Consider the following 13765-nt stretch of genomic DNA (forward strand, 5'->3'; position numbering starts at 1 on the left):
CCGAGCAAAGTATTGGAGTTATTTCAACACATTCCAAAACTAGCAAATGACTCCGGCTGTTGTGTGTGTGTGTGTATGAATTCTATGAAAATTTACCCTGTCTTTTACAAACAACAATCATCGCTGTCTGTTTTTGTACTCCTTTCCATTTGGTGGCAACTCTTTACAAATCATCGACGATAAGTGCAAGAAAAAGCCTTACAAGACAGAAAAGCTGCGCCGATATATTGTTCACGGACCCTCTACGTGTTCCCACCTTTCCGACCAGTGGCGGATCGACTTATGGGCGTTGGAGTAGTTGGCCAACGGTGGCTTCGGGGGCCAGAGAGTTTTTTTTTTTTTGTTAAGGGGGAGAGAACCTTCAAAAGGGATCCACCAATAAGAACTTGTTGCGGCAAAAAACGTCCTCCGAGATGGGTTAAGTAGAATTCATCGCGACACCTGGCCCGTGAAACGAACCAGGCTGGTCCCATGCTGGGAGCGGCCAGAGAGTCTTACTAGACTAAAAGGATGACAAAGTGAAGACTGCGTTCAGAAAGAAGCACAAATCCTGTAGGTTGTAGTGAGACCCGTAAGGCAAATGCATATAAAAACGAGAAAAATGCTGAAGAAAAGCTCCCCCCCAACCCTTTCCATAAGAAAAAGCCGGTCAGTCGTCGTCATTCAACTCGTCGAATGTATGGGTCAACTCGAAATCGTTGCACCAACGGGTCGACCCGAACCAATAGGTCGAACTCGCATATGGTTTGCTGCACCCACGGGTCGACCCGAACCAACGGGTCGAACTCGCATATGGTTTGCTGCACCCACGGGTCGACCCGAACTCGTTGAAGTTTGGAATACGACCCGAACCGCTCCGGGTCGCTTACGGATGTCTCCGACCCGATAGGTTCGGGTCGACCCGCACATCACTAGTAACTATGATCAGTAGTAACCTTAAATGTTTGCCCTCCTAAATGTAAATCTGGATATTTCCCGTCAAACTTATTGGCAATAAAACCCATCACGTATTGCAGTCCATCACTTTCTTGTTCAGGGTGACTTATGTATTTGCTACTGACTGTGCTGACGATTTCAGAATCATCACTCTTCTCATCGATTCCTTGACAAATTTTGTTCAAATTTTCCATTATTTTGGTTTCTGGAAGAGTTTGATTTAAATCAACTTCAGCAAAAACCGCTGCTGATAAAAATTCTTCATTAGGCTCTTGGCTATTATTGCTTTTATCGCCTTTTTGATCGGTATGATTTTGCAGAATGGTAGGTGACTTACCAATAATCATCATACGAATCCTATACAGACAGGGTAAGGCAGATGGATGGTCATATACGCCCCCAATTTGGCGTAGTTGCGAGAAAAAATTCTCTAAGACATCTTGATTGAGCTGTAATAACAAAATAAAACACAACGTTGCAGAAAAATGTAAACTTATCTATTTATATATTGTACTTACCTTGTACGTTGAAATAAATTTGATGTTGTGCTTCGCTTTCATGTCATCGAATAAAAGCTGAAGCGAAGTAATATGCATTAATAAAGATTTTTGAAAAACCTGCATACCCAATTTTCCTATTGCCCTCATATTTGAAATCAACTCAAACATATCATGCAATGCCTGTTTTTGATTTTCATTCCCATTGTACGATTTTTTAAAATCAAGCTTAGCATTAGGAGACAGAGAATTCGCTACGCTAAACCAAACATCTATTTTTTCTATAAAGGATGCCAAATCATTTGCCTCATTGTTATCAGGGAAATATCTCTTTAAAGTTATAGCAGTGGTTCTGGAAAGAAGTTCGGATGCTCTCCAAACGTTTTGGCGTTCTTGAGGGGTCATAACTAAGTTATTTTTTGTTAATTTGTATGAAGGTGTAAATTCGGCATCGTTTCTGTTTGCTACCAAGTCGAAGAGTAAATCTGATTTGATTTTTTGTTTTTTATATTCAAATCCAGTATCCAGCAACCAATTTCTGACCAACTTTAACAGATGAGGAATATCCGGGAAGACATAAATATTGCATTTTGTAATGGGATGCTTAAAATAAGGATGGGAATATTCATGTGCGCCTAAGTCCTTCCAACACCCAATGTTGGATTGGCAATTGTCGCTTACGATTGTAACCACGTTAATATTAATATCACTTAGGCGCTTTATTATTTCCAGTAAAATGTATTTTGTCATTTGCTGATAAAATCCTATGAATACAGGCTGTTTCCAATTTTTAAACAATCCTGTTGCCATAACCACTTGCATGTAATTGTACGGTCCAATTACTTCTCAGCAGCCGGATCGTATTCTATGGTTCTGTTGGCTTTCATTTCGTCCAAGGATATGACGCACTCACGATCACGAATTTGAAACTCACTGGTTATATTTTTTAACAAAGTTAAAACATCATCAAGTATACCCTGTTTAAGGTTAAGTTTTTGGGCATATCTTTGTAACGTTGATAATGAAGGTAATGGTAGTTTAAGTCAGATGCCATGTACTTATAAGATCTTTTGCCAAAGTAACGAAGTAAAAAAAAATACTTATCTCTTGTTTCGTCCACCTAACTCTACCCCTTTCTTTGGTGATTATATCAATTTGATTCAACGTTAGTGTGTTTTTTAATGTCGTTTTCATCTTTTCAGTGAATTGATGTGGAAGTATTGAACTTTCTTTAAGATTGTCTAAACTTAATTTCAAAGTACGTATTTCCTCTTTGCAATTATTTTATTCTGCTGAAGTAGATGAAAGCTGTTGAGATTAAAAAGAATTTAATTCAAGCAACTGATTGCATTTATCTTTCGCCTTTTTTAATGCTATGGGTAACTGATCATGATCAATGTCTTTTTTTGTACATGATATGCATGCAGTTTGTTGGACACTTTATTCGGCATTGAACAAATTGTCTTCATTTTGTATGCATATAGGGTGGATGGTCGAATTTGAAATTTCTGTGGTCATCTCTATTTCATCTTTTACCGACGCCAAAGGAATTATATTTACAGTGTTACCTTGTTCTGGTTGTTCTATTATTTCTCCTTTTACCGACGCGAAAGGTATCATATTTACCGTGTTCCCTTGCTCTCGTTGTTCTATTGTTTCATCTTTTGAAACAGCAGATTTTATTCTAGTCACTGAGGGTAAAGCTGGAAAAACATTACAAAACAGAATATTTAAATCGCACATCTTATTGTATAATTATTATAATTCATGCCGATCGAAGTCACAACGTCAGCTTATTAACACGTCGGTTCCATCGATTCGCGTTGGACTAGTAACGAATCAAGCTCTTGGGATTCTCTAGGCGGAATGTGAGTGATGATCTTATGAGGCCCCGAAGATCATCACTCACATTCCTCATTAATTCATTATCCGAGTACGATTAATGTAAGGCCCGTGAGCGGATCTTCATGTGAGGTTCTTAAAACGAGATAGCCGAAGGGATCCTGGGGAGAGGGGATCCATTCGTTGTGGCAGAATGCAATTCAGAGCAAAGTGGGAATGGAGCTTAACGTGTTAAACAAAAAAAAAACATAGATTTCTTATAATTGTAAAACTATTAACGGTTTACTTACCAGTTGGTTTGAGCTTTTTAAACGTTCTGGCGTTTTCTTTACGAGGAGAATGTATCAATTGATAATCCTCCTTCGTAAAGTGGTTGGAGCACAAAACAGAAACTTTATTGGGTGTCCAAGATTCTTCTCTCTTGCAAAACTGCACCCATTTCCGTAAAATATAGCCGTTAAGCGGAAATTTATGGAAAATAATATCCAAGTTATGCTTTCTAGCGAAATAGCGGCTATTTCCGTCAAACGACGCAGCGCAGGTCGATGCCATATTGTTTGAAATAAACAGGAATAATATCAATTTCTGTTTGTAATTTTTTCACTGCAACTGTTTTATATATGTATTAAATACACAGAATTCGTACAACACTTTTTTTAATACACGAAACGTACTATTTATTCAACTTCACACAAAGGCTGCAACAGCTGTTTATTTACTAACGACGATGTAAACAGTTTTCGATCTAACTGTCAAAATTTTCCCATGCCAATCTGTCAATTTACACTGGATGCGTCGACCTCTGTACTATATAGACTTTGTGGCGGATACACCGCGTTTAATGCAAAAGTGTAAATAACTTGCTCATTTATGGATCGAATTGAGTGCTGTTTAAATTGTAGTGATGTGAACCGAGTATGCAATCCTTTCCGTCGGAAAAACTGTGGAAATGCGAAAAATTTATGAAAATTTTTAGTCAAACGTTTCCGGCATCTTAATTTTGACACAAGCAAAAACGGATTCCCATCCGACAAAAATAGCCAGTTGGGTACAAAAAGTAAAACTGCTCGAATTTCTAGCAGCTTTTCAGGTAAAATTCGAGGTAAAAAACTAAATTACCCCAGGATTTGATCTTTTACGCAAATTCGAGCTCGAATCGAGTACTCAGGTTGCGCCATTCAAGATGGCGTCGATAAAAATGTCGCCGAGCCGTGTTTGAAATATTTCACATGTTTTCTATTATTTTCATTTCTATTTCAGTTTAGGATCATCTTAAAATAAACATTTTCGATTAACTTTTCATCTAGAAGCCCGCGTATAATTTTCATTCATTTCAAATCTTCGTCTGGTAAATAAGTTTTAAAATTTTTAAAGTGGAAATTTTCTCTCTTTCTACCTGATTAACGTTTTACTCGAGAGTCGTATTATCGATTTTTGTTGTTTGTTTTGATGTTTAGATTATCTTCAATACTTCGATTGAGAGATATTTAAAATATAGAACTCCTGATCCCCTCTTCGGACGCTGTATTTACTATTCTGCTATTGATAAAACAAAGCCAAAAAAGCAGCAGATGCTTAATTATGAATGAACCTTATACTTACTGTAGGCGAACAGCACATTAAATTTAAACAAACGCAAAAATTGATTGAAGAATAATATCTCAGTGTAGTATTATCCGTAGGTAAGTGGTATATGATTAAGCTGTTTAAGGTTAAATAAAAATTTGTTTTTTAAACATTCATCAGCCTTATCGATGAGGAAGAATAATAATTGTTGTATTATTTTAGCAAAGTTCACCAAAACCCTACGCTTATTAAAAATCTTTTCAAAGTTTTAAAGTGAAAACTTTCTCTCTTTCATATAAAACTTATGGGACACCCGAAAATAAAAGTCGTAGCGAAACAGGTGCAAATTCGGTCACTGACACCACTGTTAAAAGTCCATAAAATCAGTACTTTTATTATGCAATAAATTATTTTAGAAATCTAACAAGATCTCGTGAGTCAAGCATAGCTTGAAATAAGTTAAGAAATACTCGACAACTTTTACGTATTATAAAATCCTTTCAACTTTCAACAAAGAATCTAAATGAAAAAAAAAAAATATTTTGTTAAAGCTAATGTAGCATACCTGCTGTACATCTCAAATACGTTTATGAAAACATATATTTATGTGGTTTCATACATATATATGTGGTCAATCACACCACAACCTTATGCAACAAATCTTTAAACTCAATAGCATTTTTATCGCATATTTAGCAGTTTAGACCAAACACCCGACTAGCGCACTCGGCTAGTGAGTTGCGCAATGCAATATGATACCAAATCGATCAACACACCAGACATAGTACGGTAAAGACAGTGGTCAGTAATTAAACAAAAAACTTTATCCCTACCAAAACATTGATAACAAAAAGAACAAAACAGACATAATTATTTCACATTTACAGTTCCAATCCAGACACTGAGTAGAGCAGACGTGTTATCATTTTTCTCCGTGTTCGCGACAAATTTGGAAAAAAGAAAAAACAACTAAATCCTACATCGTTAAAGCTGTATGGGTTATTATCCTTTCTCATGATGGTGGGTGAAGGGGAGAGACCCAGAAGCAAGAGGCCGAGACCGGCGAGTGCTCAAGCAAACAATAACTCGCTAGTGGACAAAAGTAGTAGTTCCAACCCGTCTGAGGACCGGTTTGCTCTTTTGGATGACGACCAAATCTCGGACTTCAGTGCCCACGAGCTAAACCCAAAAGAAAAGAAAAGAGACAATTTCATCTCAGAAACAGTGAAAGTGAAAGCCCCACCGATCATTATCAAAAGTAAATCCGTACAGTGTGTAAACTTTATATAACTGTTATATTCATTCACAAGCTTCCGCCACTTAATTTCATATATCAGCATCCCATCCGACGGTGAATGTACTTTCACTAATGGTTTTTAAACATGAACCAAACAATGATTGTGCTTACGATTTACCAATTATTTTTATTTTTTTTATAGTTAGACGGCTTGGCGCCGTATTGACAACACCGCGTGTGTTGACGAATACAAGTACAAATAAATTAACAAATTAACAAGGCATTTCCTCCCTGTTATTCTGCCTTATCCCGGGCATGCTCGGTTGTCGGTGTGTGGAGATTGCAGTGTGGTATCATGTCTATTGTGGAGGTTGTGTTGATGGTTTGGTCCGGGTCTATTGCTTTCTGTTGCTATGTTGGTGGTAGTGTGGTGTGTGGAACGGAACATCCTTCCGTGTAGCGGATCTGGACTGTAACAATACAAAAAGAAAACAGTAATATGTACAGTACAAACATTTGCCTGCGCACAGTGTTCCTCAAACTGCCCAGCAGTGATAGCCCAAGCTCGATCAAGCCAGCACCGAACTCAGAAGCTATCGGCGAGTTCCATCCCGTAACAGCATGGTCTCTGCTAATTACGGGGTTGAACCCGCCGACCACCTCCGAACCCAACGCCAGCAAGGCCGAGCTCGCCCCATCAGGGCTAGACAGAGATGAAGAACACTGTTCCAGAAAATTCTGCCTCCCTTCTTACGACAGTGCCGACTTTGACCCCGGATGCTGTTGCTTCGTCAACGGATCACCCGTGGCACTACAAAAAAAAAACTTAACACTTAAGACAAAGACAACACAACGAATAACAAAAAAGGAATGGCGGATATGGTTTGGTAGGATAATGGGGATGTGGAATCAAAGGATAAGGCCGTTGTCTCTGGCGAATCGAAAGATGAGCCTCATGTATGCGAGGTCTCTGGTCGCCAACACTTCTCTAATTTCTGTGCCCGGTCGTCTGCCAATGCCCTCGACTGCACCCAACAAGGAGGGTCTTGCGGTTTCAAACTCCACGCAGGACCACAGAAGGTGATCCACATCGTGAAATCCGTCACCGCAGCCACACACCTTCGTCTGAGCCAGAGTTATACGCTGCAGATGAGCGTTCAACGCGAAATGATTCGACATAAGTCGAGACATCATGCGTATGAACGCCCGGTCTACAGAGAGCCCACCGAACCAAGGCCGCAGGGACACTTGCGGAGAGATCGAGAAAAGGAATCGCCCGAGATCGTCCGCCTCCCACATGCTCTGCCAGCGAGACAGGAAAAGTTGCTGTGGTAGGCGAAGAAACTCTCGGGCCGAGATCGGACGGTCGTAAAATGCGCCTTGTTGGACGCCTGTTTTGGCCAGTGAGTCTGCCTTCTCGTTGCCGGGAATTCCACAATGAGAAGGTACCCAAATTAGCGAAATCCTGAACGCCTTGTCGAACATGGAGCCAAGCAATTCTATGATTTTGATAGTAAGGAAATCCTGACTCTTAACAGCCTTCGGGGATCTTAGTGCTTCAATAGCGCTAAGGCTATCTGTAAAGATGAAGTACTGATCCGAAGGTCTCGCTGCTATAATCAATAGTGCGTACAAGATTGCGGCTAGTTCTGCGGTGTAGACACTACACGGCTCCCGCAATTTGAAAAATGCTTCGGCGGACTCACTAAAAACGCCGAAGCCAGTGCCTTCCTTAGAGGATGATCCATCAGTATAATACTGGCTACTTTGGTCTAAATGGCCATACTTATCCCTGAAAATGCCCGGAACTACCATCGGGCGAAGATCATTCGGTATGGTCTTAATTTCCTCGTGCAACGAGGAATCTGTTGTTAAAAGGGAACTGTAGGTCTCAGGAAGGGCAGCACGGTTTAATGCCTGTGGAGCGCTAGGATGCACTTGTAGGGCAACAAAATCTTCGTAGATTTTCAAGATCTTGCTCTTAGAACCTGTCTCTAGAAGCGCTTTAAAATTTTCTTCGATCAAGGGATTTGATACTGAAGAACGGACTAGAAGGCGAAGCGACAGCATTTCAAAACGAAGTTTTAGCGGCATCACTCCGGTCATCACTTCTAGGGACATGTTGTGTGTTGATTTCATGCTCCCTAGTGCGAGTCTAAGACAACGATACTGTAGCCTCTCTAGTTTGAGGATATGCGTGTTGGATGCCCAATGGAAACATATGCTGCCATATTCCAACACGGATAGTACCGTTGTCTTATACAGTCGCAGGACGTCTGATGGATGTGCGCCCCACCAGAATCCTGAGACTGTCCTTAGAAAGTTGATTCTTTTGCTGCATTTTTGCACCAGATGGGTGATGTGTGTACTCCAGTTTAGCCTTGAATTGAACCAAACACCAAGGTATCGAAAATTGTCGGTAGTTGATATCTTTTCACCGTACAAAAAGACATCAATTTTCGGGTCAAATAGTCTTTTCTCCCTGTTTTTCGTCGTGTCGCTGAAAGGAGAAAAGACTACCATCTCAGTTTTCTTTGCAGAGAACTTGATACCAAGGTTTTCAGACCACTCGGCAAGATTGTCCAAAGTGGTTTGTAAAGCCAGTTGTATTTCGGCGGCGTCCCTGCTTGCAAAAGATATGACGCCGTCGTCTGCTAATTGTCTAATGCTGCAGTTCGGAGCTAGGCAAGAATCTATTTCACTGACATAGAAGTTATATAGCAGGGGGCTCAAGCAGGACCCTTGTGCTAGTCCATGGAAACTGGTCCGCTTTAGTTGCACATGACCATTGTTGAAACTCATAGCTTTCTCCGACAAAAGGTTGAACAGAAAGTTGTTCAACTTTGGACCCAGCTTTCTAATTTTTCTAATTTTTGACTCAGCTTGTATGGTGATACTGAGTCAAATGCCCCCTGTATATCCAGGAAAATAGATCCCATGTTCTGCTTGCGTGCACGAGCAAGCTCTATTTCTGTTACCAGAAGGGCTAAGCAGTCATTAGTACCCCTGGCTTTACGAAAACCAAACTGGGTATTTGAGAGAAGGTTGTTTGATTCCAACCATTCTTTTAACCGGAAAAGAATCATCCTTTCAAGGAGTTTCCTCAGACACGACAGTAACGATATTGGCCGATACGAATCGTGTCTTGATGGCGGTTTGCCAGGCTTCAAGATAGTGACAACTTTCACTTCTCTCCACTCTTGCGGGACGCTGTTGACCTCCAACATATTGTTGAAAATACTTAACAGACGTTTTCTCCCTATGTCAGGAAGATTTTGAAGCAATTTGCTACCAATCTGATCCAGACCTGGGGAGGAGTTTTTGCTTGATAGGAGAGCAAGTGATAGCTCTACCATTGAGAACGGTGAATCCATCCTAGGGTCACTACCAGGCGCATGTTGTGTAAAGCTTTGCGCAGGAACGAAATCGGGGCAAAGCTTGTGGGCAAATTCATACAGCCACTCGCCAGAAAAGCTTTCGCTCTCATTGATGTTGCTGCTGTTTCGCATCCTTCTAGCCATTCTCCAAAGCGAATTAAGTGAAGTGGCAGGGTCTAGGTTATTGACGTATCTACGCCAATAACCCTTTTTCTTCGCCTTCAACAGGTTTTTGCACGTTCTCTCTAGTCCTTTATATTTTTCATATAAGGACCTCGAGCCCGTGTCCCGGAAGGCTTTAAATGCCTCACGCTTCTTGGTGAAAGCCGCTTGGCAATCCTTGTCCCACCAAGGAGTGGGAGGTTTTTTAAATGTCCTTGCTTGGTGGGAGCGCCTTGTTTGGGCCTCAAGGGCGCACTTGTTTATAATTGAAACAAGTTTTTCGTACTCCTTGACAGGAGACAAATCTTCCAAGTCAAGTGAAAGCAAAGCGGCTATTAATTCGCCGTATTTCGTCCAGTCGATGTTCCTCGTTAAGTCACATTTAACGGGGATTCCTTCTACTGGACATCCTCCCTTGATGTAGGAAATTTCTATCGGCAAGTGGTCACTGTTGATAGGGTCTTGGATCACCTTCCAACTAAAATCCAGGGCCATTGCTGATGGACTTAGAGACAGGTCCAGTGCACTCGCCCTACTTAGAGGTGTCTGCATCCTAGTTGCCTCTCCAGAGTTGAGAATGGAAAAACCAAATCTGTCGCAGAAATCTCGGATGATAGGAGTGCGAATGTCATCCTTATCGCACCCCCAGTCGATTCCATGGGAGTTAAAGTCTCCTAGGATCAAAAGCGGTCCAGGCAAGACCACTGCTAAATTTCCAAGATCCTCTTTGAACTTTTCAATTTTTTCCTTTTCATTATTGGCTATCGGGGGGATATAGATGGATGCAATTGTCACGTGAAGAACGCCCAGTTTTGCCTTAACTGCGACAGTTTCTATCATTTCTTGTTTAGGGGTGGGTATTCTGGTGAAAGTGTGACTCTTTCGAACACCAATCAGTACCCTCCCACCCCTAGTAACGCGATCTTCACGGATTATGTTATATCCCGGGAAGGTTAATTTAATTTCATCCGATAGCCAAGTTTCACAGAGGGCAAACACATCGCAGTTATGTTCGCCCACTAATGCTTTAAAGGAGTTTAGCTTGCCAAGCAAACTCCTACAGTTCCACTGTATGATAGTAGCCGTAGGAGCCATTAATCATCCAAACGGACCATCATACTTAAGCATGGCCATTGAGCCAGCCACTGTTTGATCATCCCCTTCAGGAAAGGAAGGGCCCAAGTAGCGATCATGTGCAGATGCTGCGGGAGGTTAAGGGTCATTAGGAGGGACTCAAGGATCTCGGAAAGAGATGGGGTGGGGGTTCTCGGGAAGCTCGTGGGCTCCGTCGGAAAAGCCAGGCTTTCCACCGGAGCTTCGGTCCGAGAAGATCGCTTCTTCTTGGGCTGCTTCCTGGCAATTTGTGGGGCGGGAGTTTTGGGCTCAGCGTCGCGTTTCGGGACGGTTGGGGAAATTTTAGCGCGGCGCTGTGATGCCAAAGGTTTACTTTTCGTCTTTAGGACCTTCCTTTGTACTTTTTTGTACGGGATTCTCACATTCTTTACTGGTCTCAATGGCACCTGTTCCAGTGCAGCCGGGTTGGCATCGCCATTTGCAGCTGTACCTAAAACCGCAAAGGGGTTCGTTGCGTTAGCTCCTTTTAGAGCATCGCTGTATGAGCCGCGTGCCCTCTCGGCTACTGTTTTGGTCTGCTCTCTTTGAAGTGTTCGGTACACAGGGCACAAGGCTACCTCATGCCACTCCTCCCGACAATGCGAGCATTTTTGGGACGGGGCTTTGCAGTCCTCAGTAGCGTGAGCCCCTCTGCATTTTCCGCAGCAAATCTTACGAGTATAAAACGGATTGGCATGTCCAATCCGGCTGCACTTTGAACAGGTGGCCACCCTTGGCACGTATGGCCGGTCGATGGGTATCCGGAGGCCTTCTAAAATGAGGGCCTGCGGAAGTACCGTTCCCTCAAACGTGATCCGGAGGGAGGTGGTCGGAATATATTTTTTTTCATCTTTCGATGAGGCATCTAGCTTAAAAAGCTTTTTTGCCTCAAGGAATTTTACTTTCGGCGTGTCTGGTGCATGAAATGCACCTACACCGAATTTAACCACCTCCTCCTCCGGATAATCGAAGTCTTCGATCTCGCCGGTAACTTCCACCAGACTACCGGGAATATAAACCCGGTAGTGCTCCGTAAAATCTGGATCAGCCGCAATGACGTTGGCTTGTGCCCGGTCCTTTGCGGTTACCCTGATCTTGTTCGGGCGCATCCGAAACACATCGGCAACACCCGGGTATTTTTTAAACAAAACAGCCGTGATCGTCCTTACATCGAGCTGCTTGGTACGTGGCATAAAATAAACCAACGGCTTACCCTCCCACGACACCGGGTAAGCACGAGCTCGATGTTCAGATGGCTGATCATTAGCTTTTGTCAGCGGGGCACAAAAACTATTTGCCGGCGGGGCACTCGACGCCTTCGAGGAACACGGTCTCTCTTCCAATGCCACCTTTTTAGTGGCAGGAGCGGTCTTAGGGCGACCAGGCTTACGCTTCACATTCGGCTCTATCTCTCTCTCCGAATCCGATAAGTCGGTCCCCATGTTAGGACCGAAGACAACGGGGGAAGTAGGGGTAGACGAACTTACCGATATACACGATAAGCAACCACGCGCGCACGAGCAAACACACACACACGCACACAAGACAGTTCACGATCGATGCGACGATGCAGCGTCGATACGCTTGCTTATCGCAACGATCAACAGATACACACACTCACAACACTAAAAACACACGTTGATCGGGGCTAGGCGCCACTCGATCGATAAACACAAACTCCGAGCGAAAGCCGGAGAAAGGCGGAGACACCGATTAGTGCGATACGGGTAATCACGTTGATTACGCAATCGCACACGAGGACAATGACCACTATCTGCCGTACGCAAATGATCTGTTTGACGCTCCACAGCGAAACACGTCTAATCGCCACGGAAGCTGGAGGCAGAATGGATTTACCAATTATGTTATACTCAAAAATTCTTAACTCAGACAAAAATGTTTTTCTTAACAATGACAACGCTCTAATTTAAAGACATCAAAGAAAATTTCCATATCATTGATTTGTAAGTGCACATCTGAACGTGGAAAAAAAGACTCAAATGAATACATAATTAAAATCTACCTTTATTGCATTTCAATAGAAAATTTAACACATAAAGTCCTAACCTTCCCCAGCTTTTCTGTATTTCTATACAACTAAAAAAGCAGTTTATTTTGAAATTTTATTTTAATCATAAAGTTATTCGCAGCAATACGATCAGGAAATCAGTGTTTTTTATGTATGATTATCAAAAACAATATGAATTATGTTTCAGTACTTGTATAATTAAAATTATGATTTGCATTATGCGATTCCTAATAATACTAATAAATAAAACGACAAATGAATCAATCTAACTCTCAAAATAACCTACTGTGTATGTATTAACACAATAAATAAAAGTAATGACATCAACAAAGACCACAAGTATATCTCCCGTTAAATGTATAGCAACGTAACATGACTTCTAGTTAGCTAGCCCCGGAATAATTCGCTCCTATTTAGATAGATTGAAACATATTAACTAACTTTGAAGTTAAATAATAACGTTTTCAACTTCGAATTTGACTCATTCACAATCCTCGTTCCTCGCTAATAAGTGTATCTTCGTTGTTATATTTAGCTTTCCTTAATACGACAAGAAGTAAAATTGTATGTTATTTAAAAAGTCCTAGATGGTAACGAAAACATAAATGTCGCATTACCAGATAAACGCGTCCACTGTCGTGTACGCAATGTGAGTGTATATCATATAAATCCTCAATGGAGGAAGGAAACAACACCATTCTTTTTACATCAATGAAAAAACTAGCTAATGAAAAACTTATTCAACCGAAAATGTTTTATATTTTGCATTTAAAGAAAAAGCAGCGAGAGCACATATAACACTATTTGATGCTTACCTAGTTTTGAGCTGCCGTAAGCGTAGCATTTCACCTGCTTTGTCTATTTTAATTCTCGTAAGAGATACTACCAGGCAATATAGCTTCGCTCGCATTGTGTTTTTATGTTTTCAGAGACCAGCGTGGCAAAATGTTGATTGAAAATGTTGAAGAAAGCTTCGATATTCGCTACCGACTCAATTTTACTCTTG

This window comes from Anopheles stephensi, chromosome 2 (assembly GCF_013141755.1).
Source record: "Anopheles stephensi strain Indian chromosome 2, UCI_ANSTEP_V1.0, whole genome shotgun sequence".
In the NCBI taxonomy this organism is placed as follows: domain Eukaryota; kingdom Metazoa; phylum Arthropoda; class Insecta; order Diptera; family Culicidae; genus Anopheles; species Anopheles stephensi.